The sequence below is a fragment of the Vespula pensylvanica genome, chromosome 16 (genome assembly GCF_014466175.1).
Source record: "Vespula pensylvanica isolate Volc-1 chromosome 16, ASM1446617v1, whole genome shotgun sequence".
In the NCBI taxonomy this organism is placed as follows: domain Eukaryota; kingdom Metazoa; phylum Arthropoda; class Insecta; order Hymenoptera; family Vespidae; genus Vespula; species Vespula pensylvanica.
The window spans coordinates 867,265-893,126 of NC_057700.1; the positions used below are offsets into that span (position 1 = coordinate 867,265).

The 25,862-nt window shown below is 37.1% G+C and overlaps 1 protein-coding gene across 8 annotated transcripts in view; it reads left to right on the plus strand.

Moving 5' to 3' along the window:
- The window catches only part of LOC122634951 (leucine-rich repeat-containing protein 24-like), a 126,329-nt gene that overhangs the window by 28,820 nt on the left and 71,647 nt on the right, over positions 1-25,862 (plus strand). For 6 of the 8 annotated variants that reach the window (XM_043824523.1, XM_043824522.1, XM_043824521.1 and 3 more), the window contains exon 2: positions 13,049-13,103. The exons of the other annotated variants lie outside the window; for them this stretch is intronic. The gene's annotated coding sequence lies outside the window, so the exon portion shown is untranslated. The remainder of the gene's footprint in view (positions 1-13,048; positions 13,104-25,862) is intronic. 8 annotated transcript variants of the gene reach the window in all.

The window sequence follows — 25,862 nt, forward strand, 5'->3', positions numbered from 1 at the left end:
TGAATCATCAATCCGTCCGACACAGACGCGCGAAACTTTATCGGCTAGTTAAGTCGAGAATTACGTGTACGCAATCACCGTCTAAGTTTCATAACTTTTTAAGATGACTCCAAGTAGTAGTCATGTCCAACTAATAGCAATCTTTTTGGTTTCTACATTTTCGTTCTAAGTTAAAGTTAGAACGACCGTGAAAATGTAATCGGAAAACGATTTCCAAAATGAATATCCGGATTTAAACGGTACGATAATATTATATCGATAAGTTCGTTCGAAGAGCTCCTATCGATTTCCATTCGATTTCGAATATTAGAATTCTCACATATATCCACAGATATACATATTCGCATACGTAGATATTATATGTAGTTTCAAATATTTTGACATCTATATTTTCGAAGGGATCTTTCCGAAAAATTGAAAAGCCCAAAATATATAGTTGATTGCTATCTTTAAATGAAATAAACAACGTTTGAAATTTTATTAACGAACAAAGAACGAAGCTTAATTCTATTTAATATTTTGTTATTTTATTTCACGACGAGTTAATTAAAACATAACAATTCGTTGTTTATTCGAATAAATAGCAGAGTTTTAAATTCATTAAATAATTGTTAAAATATCCCCAAATGATTCTTCAAACCTATATCATTGGGTGCAATAACTTCGAAACTCTGATGGGATTTTCGTAAAATTTTCGCTCTTCGAGGTTGAACGGATTGAAATTGATCCATAGAAGCAACGAATCGAATGACGTTCCTCTCTCTGTACTCGCGTGCTCGCATGCGAATGCAAGTGTACAGGGTGATCAGAAAATGTGTAATTTCTATGGAGTATCGTGAAAGTTTAATAGTTGAATAAAACGAAGGGAGTTTTAAATAATACGAGTTACAACAAGTGCTTCATTAAAAAGTTAACAAATAATTAAATTAATTCATTACTTTCATTTAACACAGACGTATAAATACTGCGTATATACAATGATCCAAAAATAACTTCGCTAAATTTCAAACGCACGATGTACACGAACAACGGGCTTGTATATCTTTTTCTCCTTTTTTTTTGTTTTTTTTTTCTTCTTCTTTTTTAATAAAAAAATTTTTTCAGATAAACTCGACGGATACCCCCGGTATACACAATGCTATCTTTTCGAGAGAATTTATATGTCCTCCCTTTTTCTTTTTTCTGATTTTTCTTTTCTTTTTTTTTTTTTGCAAAAACATTTCGATATGATTCCAGCAGGGCGCGTCTTCGTTCGATGCGTTTATCGGACGTGTTTCGAGATTAACGTTTCGGCGCATTGCTCGCTGCTACGAAATTACACGGTCGCACGAATCCGATGCGCCGATGATACTAGACCATCGGGTGGTATTATCGTCATCGGCTTCGGACGATAGCTGGATATATATGGTAGCCCTTCGCGAACGAATGAACCATACCTACGTGAATCGCTTTGATCCATCATCAAAATGGCGTTGCTCGTACTACTGTTACGAAACCGCTCAGGAATCGGTTGGACATCGGGATTTTAACGCGTTTCAAGATTCGTTGAGTTTCGACGAGCGTTTATGATCCTCTTCTATCTTTCTCTTTCTCTCTCTACTTTTGATTAACGAATGCCAGCTTGCACAAGCATGGCAATCGCGTGAGTGCTTCATCACCAGGAATTTTACGCCAAATGAAACCATTTTCTTCTCTCTCTCTCTCTCTCTCTTTCTCTTGCCTATTCGATTTCTCTTCTCTTTTTTTGACACGAAGCAAACATGTTCGACGCATGGCCCGAGTTCTCTTTCGTTTTTAGCGGCTAATAACTTGCTATGAAAGGACGTTGATCTAGGCTCTGAATGAATGGCTGATGGATTTCCGTTCAGTAAGTAGGAATGATGAGGTTACGTGAGCATACGTGAGTCGATTCGTGAAATACTTGTCATTTCTGTTGATAAATCCTTTCGTGATATTCAAGCGAATGGATGTAACCGAATAGAGTTTTCACATCTTTTTTTGCTTTTTTTTTTTCGTAATTCGTATTTGATGAATAGAAAGCGTAGTATAGGGTGAAATTTGATCAACGTAGCTAGGAAATGTTCGAGTTCAATATGATTATGGTTGACCCGCTTTTATCTAAAATGGAATACTATATGCTGATGAATTCCCCAGGACTGTGTGCGTCATTATTTTTATTAGGGTATCTTTAATTTGATCTAGGAAAGAGAGACCCTTTTATCGATATTAAAAAAAAAAGAAAAAATAGAAAAAAGAAGAGAGATCGCATTTCTTTTAACGGCGAGTCTAACGGCGACGTTAGGACGATAGGGTTCGCGTGGATTTCAATCAGCTGGGAACGAGCGAGCCCTCGTCGTAAAAATACCGCCTATATACATAGATACATACACACACACACACACACACACATATATATCTTTCTCCGTTAATAAGAAAGGGCTCGCCGTCATATTATAACGTTCTACAAAGACGAGGAATCTTCTTTCGGTGAACTTATTTAAGTAAGAATCGACTTCGAACAAGAGAAGAAGTATTAAAGAAATAGACGGCTGTCTCATCCGTTGTTCGATTCCGAAGAGATTGCTTCGTGATGTATTCCCCCAGCGCCTATTTTGCTTTTCCTTTCTTACTCCCCAGACAAAATTTTCTCCCTTCTTTCTCTAGGTATCTTCTCTATAGACAGGGTAGGGTCTTTTCTCATTCTCTCTCCACTTTCTCTTTCCACATCGATCGAAGTAATTTGCACTCGGTAATATTCATCGTACGCGTTCATGTTGTGTTCTTTCGGTAAGATCAAAGTAACATGGAAAACTGGTACTTACATCGTTGCTAACGATCTCTCCTTGCTCTTTTTGCGATAGCAATCGTTAACGTATTCTAAAAGGATAAGTTAGAAATGAGTTTTTAAATGTATTCAAAATTTATTTGCAATTTTATGATAGTACGTACTTATTATTATTTTGTTATTTATTTATTACGTGTTATTTATTATTCTTCTTCTTATTATTATTATTATTACTATTATTTCGATCGAAAATATCATTCAATCGTTTAAAGTAAAAATTCAGATTCCAAGATATTTAATGGATGTAAAAATAATTGTAAGAAATTAAGGATTAGACATATCGCAAGAAAGACATAATTGAAAAACATCTTACTCGTTCCTTCGTATTTCAAGGCGAACGAACGACTTTCGAGCTTTCGAATCGACACCATGAGGTAGTATAAAAGTGATCATCCGAAGGAATAGGGGTCGAATCGATCAGACACTCGAGTGGATGTTCGTGATTATCTATCGTCTCTGGAGTGCTTCGGTACTCGAATGTGCGGTGCGAGAGAAGAACTAACACGACAGTGCGATCTCGAAACTATTCTCGAATAAGAGCGGCTTTTGGGAAATAGATCGAAATGAAAAGCATGAGAAAAAGAGTCTGAACGGAGGTTGAACGGAACGATTGAACTAACACTATGTCTAACGAGCTGATGAGAATTATTTGCGTTGTAAAAAAATATTTCGGCTCGAATAATAAGCAGAGATGCGATTCAAAATCAGAATAATTAGCATCAACTTTAATGTATATAATTAGAGTAAATATAGGAGAGGGAGGGAAGGAGGGTTGGGAAATGTAAAAATAATTTAATATAACATGAGTAAAACGTAATGATTTAATAATAATAATAATATATACATGTATATATATATATTTAATTTAAAATTATTTTTTTATCTCTATTGATAACCGAACAGCATCGTTACGACGAAAGTCTGATCATTATCGTCGACAATTAACGAGTAACCAGTTTTCCATTTCCTTCTCTCTCTCTCTCTCTCTCTCTCTCTCTCTCTCTCTCTCGCCCCCTTTTCTCCCTTCTTCTCTCTCCCTTCTTCTCCCTTCTTCTCTTTAAGAGCTTTTCACGAAATTCACACGACGCGTAGCATTGAAGGGCGTCGTCGGGAGGGCGTTATGACGCATTAAGACGCGTATGTCATCGCGTATAATGAGGACGTTCACATTTAACGCGGCGCCGATCCGCAATTATGCGTTTTGTGCTGGAAAACTTTGGAATGAACGCGAAGGAGAGAAACGCGAAACGTGAAACGCGACAGGGCTGCTAGCCCTTCATACTACGTTTCAAGCCTTTCCTCTCCTTTCCTCCTCTCTTACCCGTTCGTTCCCTTTTCCTCTCATTCTTGCTCGGCGCCGGGAATTGTTCATGCATGACGTCCTGCGAGTCAACGAGAGTTTAAAAAGCGGAAAGAGGAAGCGCAAGAGAAGGAAAAGAGATGGAAGGAGGAAGGGAGACAAAGAACCGTCGAGTTTTGCAGTCGTAAATCTAAAAAAATGTGAGCACATTCGACATGTTTTTTCTTTCTCTTATGCTTTTCTTTCCCATCTTTTTTGTACGTTTCTTCTTTTTCAATCCTTTCTTTTTTTTTTATCCATTTCCTCTTTTACTTTCTATTTTGTTCGTTTCGATCTCGTCGCATCGGTTTCCACGATCTTGAATTTATTTTCATCGTACTGATAAAACGCAATATCGTGATACAGAGTTGTGGCATTTGTCGAATACTTCGGTCTTTCCATTAATTTATTTACTTTTTGTTCTTTCTTTCTTCCTTTTTTTTCTAATCAAAAAATAATTACTGAACTCTCTCGTCATTGAAGTTCTGCGAAATTGTTTGCCGTTGAATTAACATACAAGTTCGGTAATAAATACCAAATATCCAGGGTATATCCCTGGAGTACCGTTAATTACAAGAACAAGAAGTCAATGTCGGGCGCATGTACGATAAAACGAGTTTATAACACCATCCATTTATAGTTGTTCGCATCATTGGTCAAGTCCGTACTTTTAATATCGTTAAAATAATTCCCATAATTCCCCTTGTAAAAAATTCGTTTAATATCAAAGAGAGTGCGTGGCCTCTGTGTATCTTGTTTGGAATTTAGATTAAATCGTACTAGTTCTTTGTTGATTCGTTACAATATTTCATACGTATATTCGCGTTCTCTTATCCTACCTTTGTAGAGTTGTTATTTCGAAAGGCATTTATATGAGAAAGCATCGAAAAGTTGCTTCTCGACGGAAAACGTAACTCTTCACGATCAAAAGATACATACATCGTCCTTTGCATCCTCGAAATCTCTGTTAAAAAAGAAAAAGAAAAAAAAAAAAAGAAAAAAATTACATGCGTGATACACAGAGATGAATAAATAAATAAATAAATATAAGTTCAGTCTTTTTTTATACATGCGCTGTATAAAAATAATAGTATCAAAGAGTACGACAAAAACATCTAATACAATAGAAGAAGATAAGACGGTTTAACTTTTTCAAATAGCATCTACAAATGGCATAGATGGAAAGGTAGAAAAACAAGAAAAGAAAAAACAAGGAAAAGCAAATAAAAAGACAACGGATAGAAAAAAATATTAATAAAAAACAAATTAATAAAAAACAAAAGAAAGAAAAGGAAGATAAAAAAAGAAGTCGAGGAGTCGTTTTACGCGTGACGTGTCGCGATAGATCATAAAAAATCCAACGTTTAATCTGGCCGCTTGGTCGTGTCCGAAAAACTCGAAAAGCTCGGAAAAGTCAAAAGTATGAGTAACGTAACTACGTACGAGAGGTTGTTTCGTTCTTTTTCTTTTTTTTCCTTTCTTTTCCTCTCTCTCTCTCTCTCTCTCTCGTTCGTTCTTTTTGTTTTTAATGCCGCGTTTCGTCGTTCTTTTGACGGGATAAACTTCGATAACCTCGGCAGAGTAGTACGCGTCGTTTATCGGAGCAGTAAAAGTTCAACGCGAAAAAGAGGAAAGGCCGTTTAAATGAAGTGAAGTTAACGCATGGCGGCACGCGTTATCGCGTCCGGAGTCGATCGGACCACGTTGCGTTTTTCCCTTTCTTCTTTTATCGTCGAAGTCGTAAAACAATGGAAAGCGAACGATGCTGCGTCGTTAAAATCTTTTCGATGGTGTCCGTTACTTTTTTCTCCCAATGAAAATCCAAATACGTTTCTCTTACAATCGAGATAACACATCGTAAAGCTGAGTTTTTATTATTTGTTCTGATCGCACGTAATTTTTTCCTTTTGCCTTCTCTTTTTCTTTTTTCTCCTTCTTTTTTTTAATGATAGAGATCGCTTATGGCAGAGTTTATAGAAACGGTCCGTTTCACTTTTTCGTTCCTTTTATGTATCGTTTGGTAATAATAAAGTTAAAAAAACTCGACGGGAAATTAGGAAATTTGGATAATCTTCGAGATGAAATTATTGCGAATGGAAAAGGAAAAGAGAGATGACGTGTATTTTATTTAAAAAAATTGTTCTATCAACCGACAAAGTTTTATCAAAATAACCTAGAAGAGATAACAGTACCTATGGGATGTGTCGTCCTTTCTATTTTATATCTAAATCGTTGTTACAACCTCGGAGGATCCTATAGCGAAGCAGCCAGGGGAAAAAGATTAATTTTAAGCCATTTACCGTGAATAACGCGCATTAATTCTCCGATGAATCTCTCTGGCGTCTCTCTTTTTCTCTCCCATACTCCTAACACCTTTTCTCAGGATCTCCTACCTTCTCCGTCTGTAAAATTTATGACCTACGTTCTCGATCCTCCGAACTCACGTTTCATACGAGCTGCTACTATTATTTGTAGGGAGAATGTTTCATCGTATAGCATTTTATTTGCAACTTTCGCATTATCAACTGTCCTCTTCTTTTCGCCTTTACTTATTTAAGTAAAATTCTATGATAAACAATATTTGTCTTTTTCTCCTCGTTTCGCACATTTATCAATGACAAATTGACAAAATCTCTTTCTCATCTCTTTGTAAATATAACGTAAGTTTCCTAGTATTATTATTGTTATTACTATAGTATCCGAGAGATTACACGGATAACAAATGTATGCATAATCAATAGATGTTGATTTCAGATAGGCGAACCGATGGTGTAAGATCTACAAATTGTATGGCTTTGTCTTTCGATCTGTCAGCTCGATCAGATTTAGTGTTCTGAAATCGTTGATCAGTACGATCATCCGATGTTAAAGAGCGACGGTATTCGCGTAAGCGCGTTCCTATTGCACGTGGAATTCCAAAAGCGTTCACCGATTCTCTGGCCGACCCAGTATGCTTCGGTAACATATCTTCGGTCCGGTAACTATTTAAGCGTTAGCTTCGTTTCTCGGGTCGAGTGCGCACGTAAATTCACTCTGGGACGTTGGAGAGGGCTTGGAGGAGTAGGTATCGTCGTTTATCGACGAATCGATCGTATTCTATGTACGTAAGCACCTATATACAACGTTTAGAATCCATAGAGAAAGAGAGAAAGAGAGAGATCGTTGACTTTCTATCCTAGGAAAAGGATCGTCCTCTTCATTTTATCGAAGATAGCAACTATAGGGGTTATTCAAGCGATTCAGAGCAACGAAAATAATTTTTCATCGTTGAACATTTGCATTCTCATGAAATATTCGATCGAATCATTTGAATTTTCGCTTGTGCCAAAAGAAATTTACTCTTGGATTACGCGATAACGTAGAACGGACAATAACAGATTAGAAGATTCTTTATTCTTTGAAATATTGCATACGCTAAGCGTGATCGTCTAGCGCAATCGTTTTGGGAAGAAACTTTTGGACTTTTTTGGAAGATATTTAAAAAAGATTATTCCGTATGCAGGAAACTCTAGAGAGGAGTATGAGATACTTGTCCTAATCGCTGATCGTTGGCTAGCTCGGTTAGAGAGAACGAGAAAGAGAGGTAGATCTGGGAGGAGGAAATCACTTGAGCGTTTAATAGCTCCCTGCCGTGGGTTCTCGGATGAGTTACAGCGGTTTCCATTGTTTCGCCTCCAATGCCGTGCTAGTCGTTCCATACATACGTAGTCACACACGCAATGTGTACGTGGGTGCGTGTATATGTATACGTATACACACGCGCACATATATTTATATATATATATGTATATATATATATACAAGGATACATACGAACATGACGAGCTCTATGGATGTTTCTTCAGCTGCGTTCCCTTCGCGAGGTAATGCCAGCAGAGGGCAACGAGCTCGCTTCACGTAAACCCTATCAAAACGAGCTTAAGCTAATTTGCAATTTCCGTCGTACGTGCGACTCGTCGACGTAACACATCGGCTCTAACTGGGCAATACCGACAGCGAGAATGCCTACGCCTATGAATCCCATGGCTCTACATCATCGACGATATTGCTGGTCGCTTCGTTGGACAACCCAGGATAAATTTGATCGCATTATTGCACGCGAATGATGAGAGAGACCCCTTGGAAAATTGAAACTCTCTGTTATCCGACGAGTAAGAAGATTTTCGCCAATCAAGACAGGGAATGCAATTATCGGGGACGCACGAGTGATTTTCTAACGCGTCTTGCTCATTTCGGTAGAAATCGATGAGTTTCATAATGATATATTTAGATTATATACAAATTTAAAAATCCTTAAATTATATATATATATATATATATATCGAGGATATAACTGCGATTATTTCCAATATTTAAATTTATAATTCACCTCGAAATATCCTATCGGTTTTATTATTATTATTTCCCATTTTTTTCAATATTTTATCACAAGTGTATTATATAAAAGTAATTTAGTGTGCTTGAATGAATATATTAATCTTTCGTACGATACCTCAAAAGAATATACACATACACACATGCCCACACACATAATAGAACGCATAAAGTATATAATATATGTTATACGTTCAGATTCGAATAGCAAAGTATATGCATAAATATATATTCGTGTGTGTATGTGCGCGCTTCATTTTGTAAGCGCACGCGCATTTATCCGCGTCTTAATCCTCCGATACTCTCGATATTGGTATCGATTATATATATAGGCAGAGGATTGATATTAAAATATCTCACGGTCCGATGAATTTCGAGTGGAATTAAAAATATTGATATATTCTCACGGCTATCGTGCAGCTTGCGTTGGTAGCTTTAATTAAAATCGCATTTCGTACGCGAGAGGTAAACTTTCAAAGAGGAAGAAAGAGAGAAGGAGAGAGAGAGAGAGAGAGAGAGAGAGAGAGAGAGAGAGAGAGAGAGAATGCACAAAATTTTATTAGCAGACGGTAGACGATGCGACGGCAAAGTTATTCAATTTCTTTATTTCTCTCACTTTTCTCTTATTTCTACTTTTCCACCTCCGAAACGATACTCTCGTTTCCTTCTTCATCGAACAAGGAAGGAAGGAAGGAAGGAAGGAAGGAAGGAAGGAAAGAATAAGAAAATAAGAAGAAGAAAATAAAAAAAATAGAAAAGAGAACGCAATTATAATTCCAATAATTTTTCCAGGTTGGGAAAGTGTCTAAGTGTGCGACGAATACGATGTTAATTTCGAATAGCCGAGGGAAAACCGTCGTGGAACATTTTTACGAACGAATTGCAGCCCCCGAGCCGGCTTTTTTGCGAGTGCTTGAAAAGAGGGTGCCAAAGAGAGAGAGAGAGAGAGAGAGAGAGCGAGTGAGAGAGAGAAAGGAGAAGAGGGAGAGAAACAGAGAGAGAGAGAGAAAGAGTGAGAGGATTGGTTGAGTCGAGGGAACGGAAAACTATTCTCATAACGTCCGAAACCAGTCACGAAGCGGCTCGTACACGCTCGCTACGTAAAACGTTGCCCTCGGTTCAACTTATTCGATCGATCGTACGAACGATAAGCATGAGAGGGTGCGCATGCGCTAGAATCATACCGAACGATTTTTCAAATGAATTAACGATACGTCGACGAAAATAAAGAGACGGACGGATAGAGAGACGGAAAGAGAGACAGAGAGACAGAGAGATAGATAGAGAGAGAGAGAGAGAGAGAGAGAGAGAGAGAGAGAGAGAGCTTTTTCCTCGATAAAAAAGAACACGTAGGAAATTCTTGAAATCTAATTTAAAAACGAACGAACTAGCAACTTCCTTTGGATTTTATTTTATTTAAATAATTCGCTTACCGCCTTGCCGAGAGGCGAACGGCTTGGTAATTTAATCGGTCCCCTCATAATTGCCGAGCGGCGAACTCCCCTTAAACTCGTAATCGACAAAATCTCCTCTCGATAAACTTCCTGGAGATGTTTACGTCGTTCTCGAGAAGATCGTAGCTCGTACTTTTGCAAACATGAGATCACAAGTTTTTCCTTCATTTTTTTTCTCTTCTTTTTTTTTCTTTTCTTTTTTTTTCTCTTTTTTTTTTATTTATTTTTTCTTCGACCTATCACGTACGTAGGAGACGTACATTATTTTATTTTATGTACGAAATAAAAAAAATTCCCTCGGAATTATTTATTTTAAATGTTTGAAAAAAGGTAACGATAGGAAGTAGCGAAAGAAGAGAAAAAGAGAGAGAGAGAGAGAACGAGAGATTTGATAAGTTTATATGAAAGACAGAGAGCATCTGTTCTTCTCAAACTATATCAGCCTCGAATTATCGTGTAGGGAGAGGAAGGCAAATACGTGTAGAAAATTTTAATACCTAGAAAGAGAGAGAGAGAGAGAGAGGGGGGGAAAGAAGAGAAATATTTCTTCATTGTAGGTACTTCGTCAAGGGAAGAAGTCGTTTTAGTGCTCTTTAATTAAAAGATATTACGCAATATATCTTCTTTCTTCGCGTTACAAGATCCATCCAGAGTGTTTTCTAAGTACTAATTTACAAAGATAAACATGTGTTTTAGAATTTTAACGAACGCGACGTCGTTGAAGTAATTTTAGGTGTATACAATTTTTTGCCCTTTTTTAAATTTTACGTAATAAGAAATTTTTTGCCGGTACTTAGAAAGTATGGTTACGGAAGGAAAAAAAGAAGAAAGAAAAAGAAGAAAAGAAAAAGGAATGAAGAATTCAATTGAGATCATTTTTTATTACCTCGACGTGAAATATGTTGGTCGAATGCGATGTAAGGATAATGATAAAAATAAAATTTAAAAAAAAAGGAAAAAGGAAAGGAAAGAGAAAAGAGAAAAGGAAAGAAGAGGGGAAAAGAAAATCAACGACTCCTTCTAGACGATTAATTAGACGGGTAAGACCCCTCGGGCTGAAGCTCTTTCGGTCGAGCCATCTTCTGTTAATCTTCGCCTTCGTTCGAGGAAGAAACTCGTTCCGCTCTGAGGAGGACATGAAAACAGCTTGAAAGTGACTTTAATATTTAAGAAGCAGATGCAATGGCGTAGTTATGTACATTCGACACTTGCGCGACGCGACGAGCTTTTCTCTGAAAAGGGTCGTCCCTTTATCTCCGTCGTTACCCTCGTCTCGCTTTCGTGCTTTCGTGCTTTCTCGCTCGGCTCGAAGAAATATCGTGATGTTAAACGTTGAGTTTGCGCAGACGATTTCAACTTTTTATCTGAACTTTCGAAGAACAAGTAAGAATGAAAGGGAAATAAAAAGAGAATAGAAAAAGAAATTACTGACGATAATATACCGCGCGCGCGCGCGCGCGTGTGTGTGTGTGTCACATCGCGAAATTATTTTATAGTACAAGAATTTATTTTATATACGAAATAGAAAAAATTCCCTCGGAATTATTTATTTTAAACGTTTGAAAAAGGATAGCAATAGGAAGTAGCAAAAGTCGAGAAAGATATTTTCAAGCGAGAATTAGCCGTCGTTGCCTGTAAAAGTCATGTTCGTGCGAATACGAGTCTGTGATGGCTCGAAGAACGAAGAGAGAGGGCGAGAATAAAAAAAGAAATAAAGAAAAAGAAAAAAGGAGAAAAACAGGAAAAAGAAAGGAGGAAAGAATATATAGAAACGTGGCGCGTGTGAGTTAACACGAACGTCATATACACGTAATATGCCACCGGGGGTGTTACGTGAAATAAAGAGATGGAGAGAGAGAGAGAGAGAGAGAGAGAGAGAGAGAGAGAGAGAGACCTAAAGTTTTCCAAGCTTTCCCTTTTATTTTCATGTCGATGGTAGACGAATGCCCTGCGATAAACAGACGACGACCATTACCCGCGATGCAGTATGGCGTCGTTTTTCTCACTCCAAGAGAAACGTCTACGTATAGAAACGAAGAGGGAAAGAAAGAGAGAGAGAGAGAGAGAGAGAGAGAAAAAGTCGGTGTGAAAGCACAAAACGTCGAAGGAAAGGACGAAATAAAAGTGATTCCTAGTCGTTTCCGCCAACTATCCAGTGAACCGTCCTCTCGTTTCTAGCAATCACTTTTACCCTTTATCATCTCTCTATTTTTTTGACTCTCTTCTTTTCTCTCTCTTTCGCAGATTTTTGTATATCTATTTGTATCGATTTTCATACGATAAAACAAGAAGACAAAACTACTATATCGTTTTCTTCGACATTTTATCATAAATCCATTTTCATATATATATATGTATACCTCTGGAATAATGATTAATTATATCCATAATATTCGATTAATGTCACTGATAAAACTTAGCAGATCGTCTTTGTTACTTAGCTCTCGTTACGTAACACCGACCAAACGACAAATTGCGCTCCTGCAACGACAATGAAGCACCACCGGTCACGTAATATCGAAACTTGGAAAGTGCATAAATTTCGAGTTACCATGCTCGGGCGAGCGCATCGCTAGTGTTCGCAGTGAAATACCGGTCGAGAGATATTCACGTCCGACGATCCCGTTCTCTCGTAGAAAAATATTCCAAGAATGAGAAACTTTCGAAACGTAAAGGATACGCATGCATTCGATAAAGGACGAAAAACAATCTTACCGCTATCTATTTATTCGCGAGACGCGTATTAAAATTATATTAGTTACTTGATTATTCGTGTTATTGCTACTTAAACGATAAGGGTCATTTTTCACAAGCATCATTTTTCATAAGCCGATTATATCGAATTTACTTGGATATCGAATCCAACTTACGTAGTCTTACCAAGTTGGATATTATTATTATAATCGCATCCTTTAAAGTCCTTATAGAAAATTACTCTAGCTTATTATCAATGGATTATCTATCCGTTTATAGTTAACGAGCGTTATCTCCCTTTCGCCCAACTTAAACTAACTCGTGTATTTATTTCATTTTCAGAATATACCTTTAGAAATAAAAACGGAGAAGGCGGCAAAGGAAATAGGTCTAATACGTAAGTACACATCTAGATATATCTAACGTTATCTGATTCGTAATTGTACGAATTGGATACTACAGGAACTTAGTCTACACGCGATAGAGATCTATTTTCTCATTGATGGAGTAGTAAGACGAGGTCGCATCAATGACGCTACCGACAATACCATGCAATTCATCGATCCTTAGTACAAGACGCCATACCACCTCCTGCTATGCGTTAGCTCCTATATAACTACATTATCGTTACTCGATAAGACTATACGTAGGGAACATGACATTATAGCTATTATTTGGATTCACGAGCTCCTAGATATAGATACGATCCTGAATAGTTCCTATTGTTCCATCTAAGCGAGAGTAGGTAGTCTTGCGATAAGATAAACATGCTTTCCAAGAACGATCGCTTTTCTTGAAATCTATCAAATGATCGGCCCGAGTGATTTTATGTTTAAAGTCTAATCACGACTCTGAAGTTTCGTCTTATCGTGAAAGTTCATGAACGTGTTCGAAAGAGAAAGAAAAAAAGAAAGAGAGAGAGAGAGAGAGATATCGAACTAGCACAATGGTCGAATTAACCAAACGATAATCTCAATTATTCGAACGGTGGAAACTCTGGAAAGCAAGTTGGTTTATTTTCTCGCGAGTGAACAAGAGTGTGCCGTCAGACGGTATTCAAAATGTAAAGAGGAAGGAGAAGGTAAGAGTGTGTTGAGTAAAGGGGATAGTAAGGGTGGAACAGGATGGTCGTTAGCCGACATACGAACTCGATACTTGCTTCGTCGATGGGCGAACTTCGAACGTTTCTGTGCTTCGCGTATGCATATATTAAAGAGCGTTGGGCGATGGCGCGAAACACATAAATTTCTTGATACAGAGGTGAGAGTAAGAGACAGAGAGAGAGAGAGAGAGAGAGAGAGAGAGAGAGAGAGAGAAACGTGAGAATTTTAGATATTATTGTATATCTATGTCGACAAACCACAAGCGAGTGTGATGATAATCGCACAAAAGCCGACGTTTCTCTAAAACTCTCAACTTCTCTCTCTCTCTCTCTCTCTCTTTACATATTTCTCTTTTTCTCTTCAGTCGCAATTGCTACTTCCTTCGAGATTATTCGTTGTGTTTTGCAAGCTCACTCGTAACACGTCGTAGGAATCGTCGAAATGTTTGTACTCGCGTTTACTCCAGAAAACCTGCAAGTCCGGCTCATTTTCTGCGAAGTCCTTCTCTCTCTCTCTCTCTCTCTCTCTCTCTCTTTCTCTCTTTCTTTTTTTTTCTTTTTATTCCTTTTTCTCGTTCTTTTTTCCTTTTACCTCAACCTTTCCCTCGTTCATTTTTTTTCCTCCCTTTTCACGTGCTCGCCATTTCTGCACGTAGCGATCGTTACAATATTTTCTTCGGGGAAAAAAGGATCACGCTATTGTCGCGAGAAAGCTGTACAAAATATAAAAACGGAGATAAAATAATAGTTAAGCGAATCACTGATATATTTGATCGCGATAACTTAGAAATAGGATTCGTTGTATATTTATTATATTAAATTAGTTGTACGAATCTTATTGCTTTTACTCGGAGATCGATTTTCCTTAGCGTTCTAAATGTTAGCGATATTTTTTTTCTCTCTTTTTCTTCTTTTAAACGGCACGAATACGCGGAAAGAAACTAGCACGGTACCGACAATTTTGAAGATGGAAAAGGGAGCTGATTTTGCTCGCAGGATGCTATTTCTTCTCGTGACACAATTTTGACGTATCCAAAAAGGAGGTCAAAATCTTATGGCTCACGCTCGAACGCTTGCTGGCGTATCGCCGAATGAGCCATTAAACCGACCGCCGATGTAGGACGTATCTCGTGGCTTTTCGTCGCTCGAGGATCAATTCGCGGTACGTTCGTTGGATCGTTAAACGAGGAAAAAAAGATTTCTCTTGATAGTCGTGCACGAAAGATTAGACGTCTATCGAACTGGTGGAGATAAAAAGGGTGGATAAAAAGAAAGAGAAAGACAAACGATTTATTTCAACTATTGAAAAAAAAAATTTATTGGCGAATCGTAGGTGATAAATAATACAGTATAATTATGATAAAAATAATTAATATTACGATATAATGTTTTAAAAATAGAATACGGTATAACTTAGATGAATATATATATATATATATATATATATATATATATATTTATAAAAATACGAGTAGAGCGAGGTAGATAAATTCCGGAAAAAGGATAAAGAGAAAAAGAAAGTCGAAGACAATGTTTATCGTAAGCTGTAAAAGGATGTTCAGAAAGGTGGAAACAGAACGCGGAGAAGTTCGCTTTTGTCTCCTTTCAACTGACTTTTTCTCTTTTTCTTTCTTTCTCTCTCTCTCTCTCTTTCTCTCCCCCTTTTCTTCCTTCTGTATCGCTCGTAGACGTCAAGACGCAAGATTTATTCCGCTCGATACGAAGCGGAATGCGCGAGGAAACGAGCACTCCGAACGACCTACCGGGAAATGGTAATTGTTCCGAGCTTGGCGATACGTCTACTCGTCGTGGATTTGTCGATATATCGACTCCAACGTCCGTCGAGAACACGACGATATCTACGATTTTTCCCTTCCTCTCTCTCATCCCTTGTTCACGATGTACCAGAGAAAATTAATAAATCTGCAAGCGAATGATTCAATTTTCTCGATGCTCGTCATGAAACACGACCAGTTCTTTTCCAATCGATTTTCGATTTATTACGAACCAAGGCCAGTCAATGTAACACTGATAACAACATTGACAGAGAGTGTAAATGACGATGTTAAACGTTAAAATTCTTTTCGACGTTATGTATCTAAGACTTTTCGTTCATTTCTATTTATGTACACACGCGCACATGTATACACATATATAAAAGTTAAGTAGATATCACGAAATTTATAACAAAAAAACAAAAAAATAAAGTCTATTGCCGAAGATCCTAGTAAAAAAAAAAAAAAAGGAAGAAAAAAGGAGAAGAATTCGTTTAAGAAAAAAAAAAAGAAAAGAAAAAAATAGAAAAATCATGAGATAAAACAGGGGAAGATTGGATTGAACGAGAGAAGGAAGAATTTTCTTTAGGGCGGTATCTGAAGCGATGAAGAGTGAAAATTCGCATAATCTTTAGCTCGAAGCGTCATTGCGAAGCTTCGGGATATTTTTAGTCTTTTTTTAGCAACGTTATCGCTGCTGGTGAATTGGTCAAGCCGAATTTATTGCACGTCGATCGAACTCTTCCATGACGATGAACGTCCTCTCTCTCTTTCTCTCTTTCACACACATAGTAGCGCGCACGTACACACAAATTTCACATTTCTCTTGCAGATCCCAAGCAAACACGAGATAATTTATTCGGTGGGTGAATAACGCGGGCAGAGCTGCGGATTCGCAATAATAATGCAACGTTTGCGAGCTCGACAAGCTCGTCTCTCTAACCGAGCGTGATTTTATTTGAGCATTCCCGATTTTAATGATCCACTAGGATTGAGATCGATCTTGATCGAAAGAGAGAGAGAAAGGGACAAAAAGCAAGAGAGACAGATAGAGAAAGAAAGAAAGAAAGAAAGAAAAAGTCCTTTCTCCAAAGGGACCTAATTCAATTTTTTAATCTCTGTCTTGGGAATCTGAAGTAATGACGAAGGAAGCTGAGAAGAGAGGAGAAAAGTTTCAGCGGCTTTAAAAGATGACCCAGCTCCGTGGTGGTCTATCGATCGTTGACCTAGATTTTAAGAATTTATTCTCTCTCTGTCTCTCTTTCTCTCTCTCTCTCTCTCTCTCTCTCTCTCTCTCTGTCTGTCTCTCACTCTCTCACTCTCTCTTTCTCTGCTTCACGCTCGCCACGCAACGACCGTATTAATTAAATTAATATGTTCTACTTTCTCATAATCGTTAAAGAGCGATACCACGGGAAATCTGCCCTATTTTAGACGAAACGTCCTTATCTATTTTTATATTTTTCTAAACCAATAAGAAATCTATAGAGATCGATAGAGAAGGGAAGAATATCTTTAAAGCAACTGTTATATTCCTCCGATATTTTTTTCATTAGAAATAAGTAGCTATGCGAGAGACAAAGTATCGAAAAAGTTTCGATTTCGGATAACCACAGCCTCTGTGGAATCTACTTATATTTATTTTACTTTTACCATTGGGAAAACGTAAACGTATCCTCGAAAGTCGCGACAACAAACTTTCTGCGAAAGTTTTGCCCAGCCATTCGAGTCAGATCGGGGAGATAAAAAATATCATAAAATTAGAGAAAAGCTCGGTGACGTTGGCACGCTCTCCTTCCGATCCTAACGAATTTTCTCTTGGAATCCTTTACTAAGCCTTTCTACTTTATTTCCCTTTTTTTCTCTTTCTTCCTTTATTACGCCAAACTTTCTTCTCTCGTTGTTCTATATTTTAGAATTTTTCTCGTTTTTATTATTAGAATAAACGGAAAAATTAGATTTACGAAAGATAACACGCTATCGGATATTTGATAGACATAATGTAAAAAAATGGAACAAGCATTAAGAATATCGAAATTGTTTTTAAAATTATATACTGTTTTTAATTATTTATTTTTTAAAATATTTCAACTTTTCGTTAAAATACACATTTAATTAATTGGAAACGCGAGATACTTTTGAGATGCTTTTGAGCAAAATAAAAAAAGATGTATATATATAATACATACAAAATTGAAATGACGTAATTAAATGTAATTAAAATATAATTTAAAACACAGTATATGCCCACGTACGGAGATACAGAGAAAGGGAGAGAGAAGATAGTTTTCTTTCGTTGTATCGATACGCGTTGATTTAACGATCGAAAGGGATGGCCATAGGGTAAAATCGATAATACTTAGCTGTCTCGTTCCCAATTCATAGCCAAAGTTCGAACGTCGTGGGCGTTAGAGCCCGTCGACGAGCCGCTTACATCTCACTAATTACACCGGCGTATAATTTGAGATATCCGCTTTCGTCGCTCTTCCCCCACCTCGATTCTACCACCTCTTGCTCTCTATGTTCATCGATAGGTAGCCGACAATTCCAATTGGTTCGGTATTCCTCTCCTCTCCATCTAGGATGCACAGCAGCTTGATAGAATCGGATAACGAGCCTATATATCCCAAGAGGCGATTAGACAATTAAAGGGAACCAGTCGTGTCTAGCGTTAATCGATCTTTGTCTCTCTCTCTCTCTCTCTCTCTCTCTCTCTCTCTCTCTCTCTGTTTTCTTTCTCTTCCATTTCTTCCGTTTTCTCTTCTACTTCTTCTACTTCCTCTTCTATTCCTCCTTTTTCATTCTCCTTTGTATCAAACTATTCGAACGACTAGCTCTTGGAGTATATCTAAGAATTGCTAGTTGAACCGTTCAAAAATTAGGTATCAAAGAGAACGGAGAGTTACACAATCGCATAAACTTTTGCGTTTCTCTCGGCATGGTAATGGATAACCATTGGATCCAGTATGAGGGATCTAAATTTCGGAGAAAGCCAAAGTTTCCGACGAAATTTCATGTTTCGTCGGAGTAGGAAAGACGGGAGTTTTGTCCGAGTTAGAGGATTCGAGGATGTGAAACGTCTTTCCAAGTTCCTACCGCGTCATTACGACTCGCCTTCTGTATCAAGCATATTCTTCGAAACTCCTTTGGGTACCGTATAAAGCTACCCTCCTACTTCTTCTCCTTTTCCACCCTCTTCTTTCTCCTCCTCTTCCTTCTTCTCCTCTTCCCCTCTTCTCCCCTTCCTCCTCCTTCTTCTTCTCCTCCTCGTGAAATTCAGATTTTATGAGGATAAGTAAGAGGGCCGCGGCCTCGGGGAAAGCCTCCCGTGATGATAAAAAGTTCCCGTTTAACGATTCGCGAGATCGGAATCGCCCTGGGAAGATACTATGTAAACTTTCACGGAGAAATTTCATACTACTAGCGGCTATTACCAGAGCTTCCTTTTATGTTCTCTCAAAATTTCCTTCGATTATTTCTTTTTCCAACTGAGTAGAGAAAAGCCAGAAAGAAATATAAACAAACGGCTATTATTTCGTTTCTTCGAACGAACTTTACGATCGAATTAGTCGAATTCTAATATCTTTGCTCGAATACACGGACGAGTTTCCTGAATTCATCGAATTTCTGCGTAGAAACATACATATAGATACCGAGGAAGAAAATCTCTTTGATAATCCATGATGCAATTTCGATCTCTTCGCATTTGAAACGTTGAGAAGCTTTGAAAGTTGCACGATACGAGTTACAGATTTCTATCTCTTAACTTAATCACACGTCTCGTCGTAACGAAGTAGAGAAGAGAGAGATAGATCTTTGTAGTCTCGGTAGAGATTGTCATGTTGCTTTCAGTAGGAAACCAATATCTTGGTTCGAGCTAACGAGTTCTTGATTAATTATAGAACACGCATATTTCGTGAGAATTTGTCTATGTATCCAAGTAAAATGAAATATAATGGTGTATGTACGTATGCATGTACGGTTACGTATATACCTGCAGACATAAATACGTTCCTACGCTTTTACATCGAGTGTTTTCTAACGAGATATTACGCTATCTAACGAACATCAGGATTTCCTTTCTAAGCGACTAACATACGTCGAAGAATCTTCCGGATTAATTAAATCTGTACGGTATCTTCGCAAAAGTGGATAATTCCGGCACTTTATTATCTATTTCAACGGAATGCGCTTTTACCTAACGAGAAGTCTTTTGTGAATTAGATTCTAGAAGAGCAAATAACATATTGGTTCTTATTCGAATCGAGCTTGGAACATTTTAAACGTTAATTTCCATCGGGAACGACTCTGTTTACTGTTTGGCAAGAAAATTACTTTCTTCGTGTGCATAACGTTGATTTTGATTTACGTTGGAAACTTCTCTGTTGATTGTACGGTACTCAAGAATAGAGGGGCGGGAGAGTGGGTGGGAGGGAGAGAGAGAGAGAGAGAGAGAGAGAGAGAGAGAGAGAGAGAAAGAGAGGGGATAGAGAGAAAACGGTAACTCGTACATTTATTTGTCGAGTACTATGTACATCCTACGTGTACACATTCGCCCTGGAGGCGTTAAAGCGCGATGGCAACCCAATCTCGTTCACGTTTTTCTCTGGACGTACGAAAAATCCTGCGTTACTCTTTGTTGGATCAATCTTTACAAGATCTTTTTACATCGCTTTTCAAATTTTATATTTTTTAGACGAAATCGCGATTGGAAATCGGTAACACCATTCTTTACGATGTATTCATCTATTATCATTTACTTTACTCTTTATCGATCGCACTTGATACTTCTTTTTTCTTCTTTTTTTGCCGGATACCTAACGAGTGATACTCGTTTTTCCTCTTTTATTAATTTTTTTACTCGCGTAACTTACACGTGATTCGTATCGAGTTTCAAAGTTCAGTATGTGTTAAACTCGGTTATTAACGTTAAGGACCGCCGTCAGCGACGCGACGAGTTGGTGTCGTACAACCGCATACTCGACGTGCGGTATAATTACTTGACAAATTTGTCCTGGTCGAGAACCGTGGGAAAGAGAAGAGTAGACCGTAAGTTATTAAATTAAAAAGATAGAGAGATAGAAAGGATACTCCAAATGATTATTTTTATTAGATCATCGAAACATACAATGTTTTGAAAGGAAAAATCCCATCTTCTTGAATGTTTAAAAGTATGAATGTCTTAAGAAGAAAATGAAAAAAAAAAAAAAGAAAGAAAGAAGAAACAAATAAATTTCTTTTCGATCGATTTTCATCGAAAAATTTCAAGAGTTTAACGTTCCTATATTTATATACGTACATATATTCTTTTAAATAAAAGTCCAGAATTATATTTGTAGAAAGAAGTGTTTAAATGTTATAATCAAGGACTTAATTTGGCTAGCACTTTCTAACACTCTCTCGCTCTCTCTTTCTCGCTCTCCCGACTCTTGGAAAATTATCGTCGAGGAAGGAGATACGATCTCGCGCAAATTACAATGAAAGACGAGGAGAAGGAGAAGAAAGGGGTGAGAAGGGTTCGTTCCCCTGCGGGCGCGGCTTAAACGAAGCGTAAGAGCGGTCGGCCAAGTCGGTATCGCCGCGAAAACCACAGGAACACTCGCACTGGCACGCGAGTGATTACCCCTCTCGTGTAGGAAACAGACAGTGGAAAATATATAAGACTGTCAGTCCCAACCGCTTTAAACTCTACCACCATTGCATTTGCCATTGTTAGCCATCGGTCATTCTATACACACACAGATGCACACGTTCACAAGATTATCCATTTCAAACTGCAACATCGTCGCTCTAACGTCTCGACGACGGTGCTTCGTTGCTCAACCTGAAATTATTCGTTCGTCTTTTCATCCAATTTTCTCTCTTTTTTTGCTCCTCTCTTTTTTCCTCTCAACTCGAGCCAAAGTCATCGCGCAAAGACGTAATAAAAAAGGAAAAGAGATAGAAAGAGTTGCTTCTCAACGCTTCTCATTTCCATCGGTTCTCCCCTCGTCCCTCCTCGCGCAAAAGTCGGATGAAGCGAACAGATCGCTTCCTCCGATTTTTTACAATCTAATTTTCTACGTCGTTGCATCGTCGGGTTCTCTCGCACGCGTCGTTAATTGCACCGATAGTATTTTCCTTTTTTTCTATCCCTTCTCTTCTTCTTTCTCTTTCTCTTTCCCTTTCTTGTTAACGTCCTTTTCGTTTCGTATCTCTCATCCTTGTCGATTATCCGACTCGATCGATCGATATCCTCCTTCTATCGCGTGCCACGAAAAGAGGTATTGCTCTTAGAGAGACTTTTAAGTTCGTGATTTGTTACCTAAAGTCAGAGAAAAGAGGGAGTATAAGAAATGGGCTTTGAGTAGTTTTCTTAGAATAGCTCTTTTCCCTTCGTACCTATGACTTCGAATAAATCGGCATGAACTTTCTTTTTTCTTTCTTTCTGTCGTTTTTTTTTTCTTTTTTCTTTTTCTTATCCCTTTTTTTTACCTACTATAGAAATTTGTCGATTCGCGTTTTTTATCCTCCTTTTTTCTCCCCCTCGTGCGAATACACGTTAGACGAAAAATGTTCCCGTTGACAGAACTCGTCGGGTTTTCGATGGTACCTTCTTTCTCGATTTGTAGGCAAACGTGTCTCCCGAGCAAACAATTTCGCGAATCTCCACCTCATCCATCCACCTATCCTTCACTTTTCCGCTCGTTTCTTTCTCTGTATTGTTGCAGCATAATAGTATATATGGAACTTGGAGAAAAAGGAAAAGGACGAGATTCCAATATGTAGCTTGAATTTTGTTTATGGTTTCTACCTACAATACTTTTGGTTAATATCAGGATTACTTTGACGTTGAGAAAGGCAATGTTTCGTTTTTCCAACGACGAAAATCCAATTGCTGTTTTTGAAATTATTCTGCTGCAACATTTTGATATATTTATATAAAAACGTACGTGTTCGCTATTATTATTTCATTAGGTATACGAGCTTACGAGTTAGAGACTCAAAAATTAAAAGTTTTTTTTATAAGGACTTTTTTTTAAACTTAATTGGTATAACTCGAGAACACTGAATCATAATGAATAATTCTCAACATTGTCATTTTTATTTTTTATTTCTCTTTCATAAAAATTTTCATAGAGAAATACCAAGAAGTTAAAAAGATCCTTTGACAAAGTTCAACTTACATTTAATCGTGTTAGATGTCTATCCTAATGAAATACTTTAGCAATTGAAAGGAACTTTAATGAAAAAAAAAAAAGAGAACAAAATTGTTTGAATGTATTTCCAAAGAGATTTTCAGCTTTATTTTTCTAACGATTTAAGAAATTATTCGACTAGCCAGATTTAGGCGACTTTGAAGTAATTTGGTAAGTCCGCTGTTCTTTCGAAGCTACACATTTCCCAGAAATATGTTCGTATGAATATCTTTGTTCGTGAATAACTTAGCCGCCTTTACGAATACACTCTAGATTTTTAGAAAGGACCCTGTACATGCATATGCAAATATGTACCCATATATTTGCGAATGTAAATAGAATTTTATACATCCTTAACGTCCTACAACGATTTACTCCATACGAGAGAAAAAGAAGGAGAGGAAGAAAGAGAAAGAGAGCCAAATCTCTTCCGTTTAAATTGGATCCAGGAAAATCTAGGGCGATTATACAAATCCAGTATCAAAGTCTAAAAAGGTTCACCTTTTAACGGAGTTCCATATCAGCTCTTTCAAACGCATATCTTTCTCTTTCTCTCTCTTTCTCTCTCTCTCTTTCTCATTTAAAATTTACCATCGTAGAAGCTTTATCAAGTCGATTTCGATAAGTGCCCAAACGATGAATGGGATTACGATATAAATCCTCTCACGTAATTCAGTCCAAATGTTTACAAGACAAGCTTATCTTCAACCCTCTCTCTATAGTGATTAATAAGCTCGTATTTTACGTTTGTAAACGAATCAACTGAGAAAGGTATGGTAAAAAAATGAGAGAAAGACACAAGATTTTTGCAGAATCTCTTTATTTTTTTTTTTTCTACGATGAACGAAAGAGAAAAAGTAAGATATCTCGATTCGTATATTTCAATTTAGGTGTCATCATTAAGATCATCGATTGCACCTATCTACATTGATCAATCAAAATATTGGACGGCTACCATCCGTTTGGTCTGTAGGAACCAAATGCTTCGTAGGACACGACGTTGATAGCATCGATTCGATGTTATCGATCGATCCATCGCACGCTGTCCAATGATTTCAGGCCAGTTTGCGAATAATTCCTCTAATTCGATGCTCTGTCCCTTGGTTTCTCTGTCTCTACCTATCTACCTATCTATCTATCTATCTACCTATCTGCAATACTTCTCTCTTTCCCACCCTCTTCCTCTCTCACCCTTGTTGCTTATCCGTGCGTTCAACGTCTTTCATCAATTCCAAACCCTACTAACTATTATCTCGTATTGGTTACTCTTCGAATATCCTAGAAATATACGAATGTATCATACATATATATACGTAGATATCTAACTTGATAGAAACTTGCAAAATCGTCCTTTTATAACCGATAAAATGGACCCTTTATTATTCCTAACTCTTCCATATCGTAGAATTTCTCATATGGATATACGGATGGATGGATGGATGGATGGATGGATGGATCTATGGATGTATGAAGAGATGGATGGATGGATGGATGGATGGGTGAATGGATTCGTTCAATTCTGATAAAATAGAACGAAATAAAAAATTGAAATAATGACATGTTGAACGAAATATTAGTAACTATAAATTATTATGTTATCTACAAGTTTCAGCAACGAATGTGTATCGTCAACGTTGGATTTCTTTTCGTTCCAAGCGATTACATGGACAATCGGATTACGTTATGAATGATGTGATCTGTCACCGAAGAACATTCCTTATAATATTGTTTATAATCAGCCAGTTGGAACCCTATTATGGATGTCAATGTTCGCTATTAACATGAACGCACGGTCACAACGATAACGCTAATGCGAATATTCATAGGCTATCCGATTCAGTCGTATTTATCCATGGATTGCGATGTATATCATCGAACGATAGTATTAATGACTGTCTACAGAGATCCCCATAAAATATAGGATCAAATTTTATCAGTTTATTTTATTATTTTTGTCGATAAACTAAATAATATTCTTTATGAGTATAGATTATCGAATACGTCCTTTATTTCTACGTGAAAATAGTTCCCATGTTTTTTTTTCTTTCTTTCTTTCTTTCTTTTTTTTTTTGAACCGACATCAATATTATAATTTGATTTGCAAGTATCGAAAAAGGAATAATTCAATTTATGGATCAATATTTTCTTATCATTGAATTAACAGTGCTTGCTAATAAAACGTACCGTCATATCGTAGAAACGCATTGTATAACAACATAAAATGAACCACGTTAATGTATAATACCACCATAGGTATACATAAGCAACATTATTAATCGTGTATAATCGCAAGATCGTAACATCGATATTGCGTTTCAGTGTTCAACCATTCATAAAACTTTCGATCGGGCGTGCTCTTGTCGTATTCAATAAAGTCAAGCGCATATGTTAATCTTTCGTTTCGCGATTCGCTGGCGAGTGCCGTGCGCGTTATTGCCCTCGATGCACCGATTTGTATGTGGCTTTCGAGTACACTCGAGGCTATTATCGCGACAATCCGAGAGCAGAGATAAAATAAAGGCAAGCTGTTCGTAAAATGTGCTCTTTATAAATCTTTTCTACTTTATCGTTCGACATCTAGAAAAAGCACACAAGCTAGATAAAAAGGATTTTAACGACTCGTCTTATTTATATTCGAGCGTCAACGATTTATTAAAACATAACTAACTTCAAAAGATTCACTTCAATGTTTCCAAAATTTGTTTAAAAGGTTTGTTCAATTACTTAAATAAATTTCACGTCCGCATTAATTTAAGACGTTTCAAAGGAAAGTAAAGGATCGATGAAAGTGTTCTAGCTCGAGTGTGTTTCTTTATAAACATCCATTCAAAAATTTTGTTCAATTTAAAAAGGATACGAAGTTTATTTATTCTCGTGTTTGGAAATTATTAAGAAAAAAAAAAAAAAGAAAAAAATAGAAATTTGCGAAGAATAATATATTGTTCAATATTTGATGTTTCATATATTATGTATATTCATATATACGTATACTTTATACAAGATATTTTAACTTTTTAATGATTTAAAAAACATTCGTTTTTTCGTTTGTTTCCTTTTTTTATTTTTCGCATCTTTTCGACTAACAGAAATTCAAGATATTT